At 36.5% G+C, this 9,198-nt stretch overlaps 1 non-coding gene across 1 annotated transcript; it reads left to right on the top strand.

Moving 5' to 3' along the window:
• Positions 1–4,697: 4,697 nt before the first annotated feature.
• Positions 4,698–4,804, top strand: LOC145128008 (small nucleolar RNA R71). The gene has a single exon (XR_013716611.1). It is a non-coding gene; the product is annotated as a small nucleolar RNA R71 (small nucleolar RNA).
• The last annotated feature ends 4,394 nt before the right edge of the window (positions 4,805–9,198 follow it).

The following is a 9,198-nucleotide window of genomic DNA, read 5'->3' as shown; positions in this document are numbered from 1 at the left end:
AGTAGCGAGATCGAATTCTGAACAATACAGATAACTTGATCATCTTGAATATGAACATATTTAAGTATGGAGAATGGAACTTGGACTTTATTGAGACACGTGAATGTGCCGACAAAATTGTGAATCTGAGACTTTAATCTTCAACAAATGTAGTGTAGAAAATCTTCAAAGCATAATAGTTCAATGCGGGAAAGAGTACGCCATATTGAATGGTTAAAAGAAAAATATTATCCGAATTTATGCATTCCACGTCGTGGTATATGAGTACAAGACGTGTTGTCGTAATAAAATAATTCTGAAATTGCGATTTGAGTTGGGTTCACGACGTGGAGTGAGTGTCCACGTCGTGTAAACTGGGCGTCACAGTTTAGATCTTCTAATCTTTTGTCTTAACTGATTAATACCCTTCAAACTTCATATGACAGACTCCTCTCTAAACATGCTTCTCTCACGATTAACCCCACACTTATCGAAGATTGTGGGTCTTGTTTCTCTATTCTAAACAACTCGGCTAAACTCGTAAATACTCGCATCTCTAACTCTCTATCTTTTCTCTCACCACTTTCTGTCAATAACAACCAAAAGATGTGAAAAAGAAGAAACATAAAAATCATAACTAGGTTTTAGTACATAATCCAACCAAACCAAAAGAAAAACAATCACACCAAACATAAACAAGAAAAAAATTAAAAGGATAAAAATTAATCATCATTCTCCTCGTCATGTGCTCCGCTTGTTCCAACTCCATCTCCACGTGGCATCTATAACTCCTCCCATGTTGGAATGTAAGGGCAATGAGGTGGTATTGTGGGGGGTCGCAACACTTGGGTGTTATAATTAACTCCTCCACGAAGATTATCCAAATACATACCCACCAGACTCTGACATGGATTGGTAGGTAGCCCCCCCTCAAATTGTTGAGGTTGTTGTTGCGGTTGTCTCCTTTCTCCTCGAGCTCTCACATTCCTCCTCCTTTTCCTAGGTTGTTCTCCTTGTTTTCCTACGGGTTGTTCATCATCCTCAGGTGGTATCATAAATCCTCCTCCAACATTCACCACAACCCGCATTACACTCAAAACTTGAATAGTTAATTCAGTGTCCGGAAAGAGCGTGAGATTCCTAATAAAATTAGGACTCAAAATACCATAAGACCGGGCAAGTCGGGTTACCAAGTGTCCTCCCGTAATGGGACTACGGGGTCTAGAATTAGCCGCCTTCCTCCCCATGAACCATACAAGCATATAAGGGATGTCACAATACACGTCTGGGGTGATTATGCTCCACAAATGAAATAAATTCTCAATAGGCACCTTATCCCCGTGATTGATTGAGAAGATGACGAGGCGATGTGGAAACCGGTAAACGAGAGACTGGATTTTACATTCGCATGCATCATGAGAATTGTACTCATGATTTGAAATGGTTCTCCAAAACTGGACATCAAAAATCCTAGAGGTGAAATGCCGAACACAACCTTGTAAAAATAGCACAAAATATGGTGATTCTGTCTCCTCTTCGGTGTAAAGTCCCATGCGCCATGCGAATTCGCTAAGGCTACACTCGCGATACACACCTCCCAAACGAAAATAAAGCGCCCGATTGTAGTTTGGATCGGTGGTTTTGTCCTCAAAATTTACGGTAGCGAAGAACACAACTGATAATTCCCGGTAAACTGGTTCGAGAAATAGCAAAGAGATTCCTCCAACCGTTACAGGTGAATGTAAAGCCATCTCCCACAAATACTTTTGTCCAATACCTTTCCAACTCCATAACCAGACCAACCCCGCGTAACCACGGCCAATCCATAATAGGAGCAATCGCGAACTCGCGGTTGTACAACCACCCCAATCAATTTGTATAGTTGTTTAGCAAAGCACGAGAGAGGTTTTGAGGAAATTGGTAGACCGGGTGGATACTTGCCATGTCAATAGGATATTGTTCTTGGGGAACTGCTCTTTGAGGACCTATTTGTTCCTGCAATGAATAATAAGAAAACAAAACAAACCACCAAGAGATTAAATAATAAGGCTTAGCAGAAAACTGGTCACCCAGAATCTACGTCGTAGACGCAAATCCACGTCGTGGACACAATCCGTGTCGTGACTTCTGTTCGGTCCAAGTAAGGTTGTTATGTAACACTTACCAAAGGTTGTTATGTAACACTTAAAGCAATAAATTTTGGAAGAAAATGGCAAAAATCAGATGTGAGGTTTGCTTGTTCTACGTCTGTGCGTGTGTTAAGCAAACGAGGTTTGGTCAAAAGGTAGATATCCTTTACTGGTCCCCCCCGGTGATTTTTAAAGTCAACGTCGTCGATTTCAAGTTCACGTCGTGGGTTTGTCCGCTGGGCTTAGAGTTATCGGGTCATATGGATTTACCACGAGGTGGTGTCGCTAAAAGTCCAATTTACTTAAATTTTTTAATAAAACTACACCACTCAATATTTAATGACTCCACACTCGATTTTTACCACTTTCTAAAATAATTTAGATGATTTGATGATTGATTATCCTAAAAATGAACTAGAAATGCGAAAACGAAAATGAAAAAACAAAAACAAAAAAATTTCAAACCGAGCTCGGGTTGCCTCCCGAGAAGCGCTTCTTTTTGTAAGAGCCATGAGCCGGACCCGTACCGTCTGACGTTGAATTTGTCGGAGTGTCGATTACCAATTGGATTTTGTTCTCCTCCCACCTTCTTTTGTAAACTTTAACTCGTCTAAGATAGGCCTTTTTAGAATTTTCTTTTTTAACCTTTGCATCATTCTCTTCAAGCTTTCTTTTTACACCTCTATTCTCTACAAGTTGTTTTGCTTTTTCTTCATTCTTTAGCTCCACGGGTACCATCTTCTTGTCCAAAGTTAGTCTCTTTTCTTCGGAAGTAAGCTCGTCCTCATCACTTGATACTAAGCCATCTTCACTCTCCTTACTCACCCAATATGTTGGAGTTTTGTAAGCAATCACTTCTACAACCATTGTAATTGATTCTCTCGGCTTTGTGCGTTTAACTTGTTGAATCTCTTCTTCCAAAAGTTTTTCTAATTCCTCAAGTTGCTTTTCTTCTCCTATGTTGAAAACTTCACCTTGAACATCATTACTTTGAAAACCATCTTCCACTCCAAAGGTAACTTCATCATCTCCAAATCTCAAAGTAAGGTTGGACTCGTGAATGTCAACCAAGGCTCGAGCAGTATTTAATAAAGGGTGACAAAGAAATATTGGGACATTGGTGTCTTCTGTCATATCCAATACAATAAAATCAATTGGAAAAACAAATTTCCCAATTTTTACCAAAATATCCTCTACGATGCCTCTTGGATGTGTCACTGAACGGTTAGCCAGAAGATTTAGCTTTCTATAGAACAAAAAAGGCATTAGATTTATGCTAGCTCCAGAATCGGCTAAAGCATAAGTCTTCGTGTTATTTCCAAATTCAAACAGAAGAGTGAGGCGTCCAGTATCTCCCATTTTCTTTGGATAAGTCTTCGTGTTATTTCCAAATTCACTAAGTATCACCTTGCTATTCTTCTCTAATTGCTGGCGAGTCTCAAGTAGATCTTGCAAGAACTTAGCATATTCAGGAACTTTAGACAATGATTCAATGAAAGGGGTATTGATTGAAATACCCTTAACTTGCTTGATAAATTTAAATGCTCCTGCTCCAGTGGGTGAATATGAGCGCGATACGGGAACAGAAGCGGAGGACAATAAGCTTGCACATTAGTTGAGCTTTTCTGATCAGACTCAACCCATATCGTGGAGATGGAATTCCCACATCATGAGTTTGATGTTTCAGCAACATTTTTTTTTTCTAGTTTTGACTTCTTCGTCTTTGGTCCGGACTGATGTGGATCGACTTCAAGGGCTTCAAGGAACTCAGAGATGGTATCCTCTTTAGTTTCGATTATCATAACATGTTACTGAGGTTTTTTCTTGGGAATTTTTGAAGATAATTTTTCATTCACCAAAGTAGTTAGTTGACCAAGTTGGGCTTGAATGTTCTGGATCGATGCTTGATGATTTCTTAATAAAGCTTGTTGGTCACTCATCATAGCTTCTTGATCTTTCATCATGGCTTGTTCGTCTTTCATCATCATTCTTTGATCTCTTATTGCCGCATCAGTCTCATCATGGCGTTTCTCAGAAGCCTCCATAAATCTAGCTAGTATGGTCTCAAAACCAACTTTCTTTTTAGGTGGTGGCTGTTCTTTTTGGTAGAAGCCTCAGCCAGTCTGCCTATATTTTTCTTCTTTTTTCTTCTTATACTCATCATATGGAAACCACTCCTTCTCTGGTTTCCTCTAATCTTCATCATATTTGTCTCCACTTGAGTAAAATACTTGAGCCTTTTTGTTCCCATTCTCATCCAAGTGGCAATCGTTTTTCAAGTGTGGACTGTTGCATCTTTCACAACCAACTCTAAGAGCATGTATGGATTGGTACATCTTAGTCATTATTCGGTCCATGGTGCTTAACATAGCTAGAACAGCAGCCATATCTTCAGAATTTCCACCCCCAATTCCTTTCGCCCCATCATGTCTTGGATTATGGTACTTACGAGAATGCTTGGAAAACTCTTCAATCAATTCCTTGATTTCAGCTGGATTTTTCTTTGTAAGTGGTCCTTGAGAATCAAGGAGTTGCCTTGTCATGACATTCACCCCATCATAAAATATTGAGACTTCTTGTTGTATGTTAAGATCATTTTGGGGGCGGTTTCTAAGTAACCCCTTATATCGCTCCCATGCTTCATAAAGTGATTCACCTGGTTGTTTCTCAAAGTTGGCAATCACCTTCTTGAGTTTAGCTATCTTTGAAGGTGGGAAGAATTGTTCCAAAAATTGCTCGCGTATTTGTTCCCATGTAGCAATGGTACCAGGTGGGAGTGCTTTTAACCAGGCTTTAGTAGCTCCTTTGAAAGTTACTAGAAGCATCCTTAACAAAACTGTCTCTCTAGGAACATTCGGGATGTTGAAATATTCAGCTATGTCATTGACCTCATCAAGGTTCTTGTAAGCATCCTCATGATCTTTTTCGGAAAATGGAACATCCTTTAGTGAAGAAAGAATATGTCCTTCCAACTCGAATGTGGCAGTGGCGGGAATTGTTGGTTGCACTAAACCAGGACCAGCGTCATCTCTAATTCGCTTCTTGTATGCTCTCATAGAAATATTAGCAATGTTTTCCATCTCGTCTTCGTGCTTGTCTTCGGGTTCACTCTTCTCTAATTCAAATTCGGGACTAGTCTCGTAATCGGATTCTTGTGGACTAGGTATTTCCCCAAAGCCTCCAACCTTGCTTTTGTCCTTCTTTTGATTGCTCGACTCTCCCACGTTCTTCCCTTTCTTCTTTCCAAAAACTGATTTAAGATCCTTGAAAAGTGACTTCTTTGGTGGTTGGTTTTTCTCCTACGTTTTTATCCGTCTTTTTGTGAAGGGTCGACTCTGGATCTTCAAGCGGTGGTACCAAAGGTGTGTTGGAACCTCTGGTCATGAACTACTGTGATAAAACAAAAATAAAAACGTAAATATGAACAAAAACTAATTAAAATTTTCCTATTGACTGTCCACCACGACGTGGTAAAGAGCACTACCTCGTGTTGTTGCAGAAAATCTAAACAGAAAAGAAAAACGAAGAAAAACGAAAACGAATGAGTTCACGTCGTGAGCCTATAAGGCTCATGTCGTGAGTTCAGTACTTAAATAAAAATCTAATGCAAAATTTAACTTTTTGCAGGGTTTACCCCACAAAAAGAATCGATTAACCTAAAGCAAATAAATTAACAATCAAATAAGCTGTTCCCCGGCAACAGCGCGCAAAACTTGATGTGTCCTAATAGCTACACCTAATTTTACCTCCTATCCTACTAGCTATTCGACCCAGGGCAGTGTACGCTTTCGTAAATAGTATAGCACAAATTGTCGGGTATTGATCTTAGGGAACAAAATTAATTATTTAATCTACTTACTATTAAATTAACCTAAAATTCTAAGCAAAAGTAAAATGGTTTTTATCTAATTTTGCAAGTTTATACAAACTTAAATTCTTAACAACTATTCAATCAAATATTCAAAACACTTCTGTTTAGTTCGAATCCACTTTCCCTCTATGGTTAACTATTAATTATGGACAATTCCTATTCGTTACCAATTAATTTATTATTTGCAATTTAAGTCTAAATTTCCTAATGTTGAATCAATTCATGTAGAGCTATGCATGGTCACACATAATTTAACACATAATCAATTATTTATTATTATTGGAGCTATGTAAGATTATTTAGACAAACACAATATTATAGTCACAATATATGTTCTCTAGCACAATCAAAACTAATACTTTAATTACTTAACTAAGATTGGTTGGATTCTAACTCTAGAAATTCAATGGTCACTAAATTACTAGGTGTCAAGTTCATGCAATTCAATATTCACTCAACTAGACAGAACATGAGTTTAAGCAATCTAAGTATTAAATTCTAACATGCTAGGTATCAACCATCAAACAAAAGCAATTAACGAACTAGAAAAATCCATAGTCATAAATCCAAACCATGAGTTCAAGCTTCATCTAGCTAAACAGAAGCAGCTAGATTTATCAACTCATAGTAACAATCAAACAAGAAATCTCCATAATTAAAAACATAATAATGTACCAAACTAAGAATTAAGTATGATCTTCTTCTTCTTCCTTGGACGATATTACTAGGTTTCTGACTTCTTTTTCTCTGAAAAACGTCTTCTGGAGTCTCTATTCTATCCAGCCAACCTCTCTAAATCGTGAACACCAAAGATATATGTACTTTTCGTGATTTTCGTACTCCACGTTGTGAATTAGAAATTCATGTCGTGATTTTGGATGTATCTATACCGGGCAAGGATTCTAATTTCCCACGTACTTATCTTCTGGAATCTCCCATGCCACGTCGTGTAAGTAAAGTCCATGACGTGACTCTAGTATTTTCGTGGGTTCTTATTTATTTAATTCTCCAAACATCCAAAGTTCCATAACTTGTCGCTTTTGGTCCTTGTTCTTCAAGATGACTTCTTTTGGCTGGAAAAATGTAATTTAATCTTATAAGTACCACTTATCTATGCACATAACCAAAATATGTATAAAACTGTATTCAAATATTGCCTAAAAATATGTATAAATATAGAAATATCAATAGTCATAAAAATCATAGTATCCAAAAACATCTCTCAACATAAATCCAAGGATAATGTGTACAATCACGCTTTTTCCTTGCCCTGATCATCTGATGTACCTGAAACCATGAAACCACACTGTAATCCAAAGCTTAGTGAATTCCCCCAAAATTCCCCAGACAACAAAACATATAAAAGCACGCATACTGGGTCCACAATCATTGGACTCGATTACCCCTTAGCCCACAACATAAGACTGCATTGGCCTCTCGGTCGTCAGCTTATGACTGGATTGTTGGATTAAGGTCTCTAAGCTCATAACTAAATTGGTAAAAACTTGCAAATAGAAGCAAATTCGTTTTTGGGTTTCCCTCATAACCATAAATTACTAGAAATGATATTTGGAGAGTAAGAGAAAGAGAGAAATAAAATGTTTTGTTAATATATTATACGATTAATGTATTAATTGGAAATAGATAATTGATTTGTTAATAAATTAACATGAGATCAATACTTAAATAGTTGATTTGGTAATTTATATGGTTTATAAATTAATAAGAAATCAATTAGAATTAATTTATTATTATTTCAAGATTAATTGGAATTAGTTAAAGCTGGAAGGGGTGATTTATAATTGTTCAATAGTTGCACAAAAGAAGCAATTCTAGAACTCTCCACAGCATGGACGGTTTTGGAGAGATTCTTAGGATTCTGGAAGCCTCCTGGTTGCTGATAAGGAAATGATTTGACTTAGGATTAAATCTATTATTTGATCAATTTAAATCTTGCATTTCCTGCAAGTTAACTAAAATATAAAGAGGACCCCTTGGCTCATTATTTTCGTTCATGACCCTCCTAAGAAGCATAGAAATGCAATTTCTTCCTCTCTTTACTGTCTCCTCTTCATTTTATGGTTTCTAGGGTTTTGGCTACAAACCATTAAGGGCACTAAATTTTTGGTGCTTGCTTTCCAGGGATTTCAAGAAGGAGTTTTGTTTGGTTATTTACAATAATAATCAATAGGTATGTAAACCTTAACTCTATGCTTATTTTCGATTATTATAGAGTTCTTTTAGGGTTCTTGATGTTCATAGGTTATTGCTATCAATAGAGAAAACATAGATCGAAATAGTTTGCGTGTGAAGTTAAGAGTTTAGTATTTCTCCGCCTCATGAATTGATTTCTAACCTATATAACCCATTAGTGGTATCAGAGTCATTAGTTTTCAATTTGATTGTTCATAATAGTGAAGGGATCAAAATTAGGGTTTATAGAAATTAAACCCTAAAGGCTTGAATTATCGCAAAACGCTAGGGTTCTTGAAACCCTAGCATCCACCCTTAATTTCGAAAATCCCAGGGTTCCCTTAGGGTTTTCTTGTTTCCTTAATTATTATTTTAAAATCCTTAAAATTTGAATAATTAAAGTTGGATAACCCTAAACCCTAATTTCGAAAATTGGAAGGGTTTTGAATTAGGATTAAGTTTGAATTATTTTATTAACTGTTTAATAGAAAATTAATTATTTAATACCTAAATGATTTAAATTAATTTAATTAATAGTTTAATTAAAAGATAAAGATTAAATCATAATTGGTTTAAATTTTAGTTGATTAAAAGTTTAATTGAGAACATTTAAATCATGTATTTTGAAAAGTCTTGAAATACACCTTATATTATATATGATTAAATGTTTAATATATTAAATATATATGACAAGTCAGTCAACGAATAGTAGGCCTCATTTACGAAGCCACACTATAAGGGGGGATAAGGAAACAACCTATAAAATGATTGTTGAATGAGTGTCCACTCTCACCCATCGCTCCAATGCGTGGTGGAGGTTCGTTAGCCAAACGAATTGATAGGGCATAACTTCTCAAAAGTATGATTCTATTAAAGTACTTGAACCTTTTATATAAATCCCAAATCTAGTTACATTAGGAAAATTTGAAGTGTATGCTAATCCATGAAAAACGTACATCATTCTTTATTAGTTGTTAGTAGAGTGTGTGTGGCTAACCGACACACTAATTTGGGTCTATAAAGTTG

This window comes from Lactuca virosa, chromosome 7 (assembly GCF_052849685.1).
Source record: "Lactuca virosa cultivar CGN04683 chromosome 7, Lactuca_virosa_CGN04683_v6, whole genome shotgun sequence".
NCBI lineage: Eukaryota > Viridiplantae > Streptophyta > Magnoliopsida > Asterales > Asteraceae > Lactuca > Lactuca virosa.
Note: the sequence above shows the minus strand (reverse complement) of the source record. Positions and strands in the feature narration are given on the sequence as shown.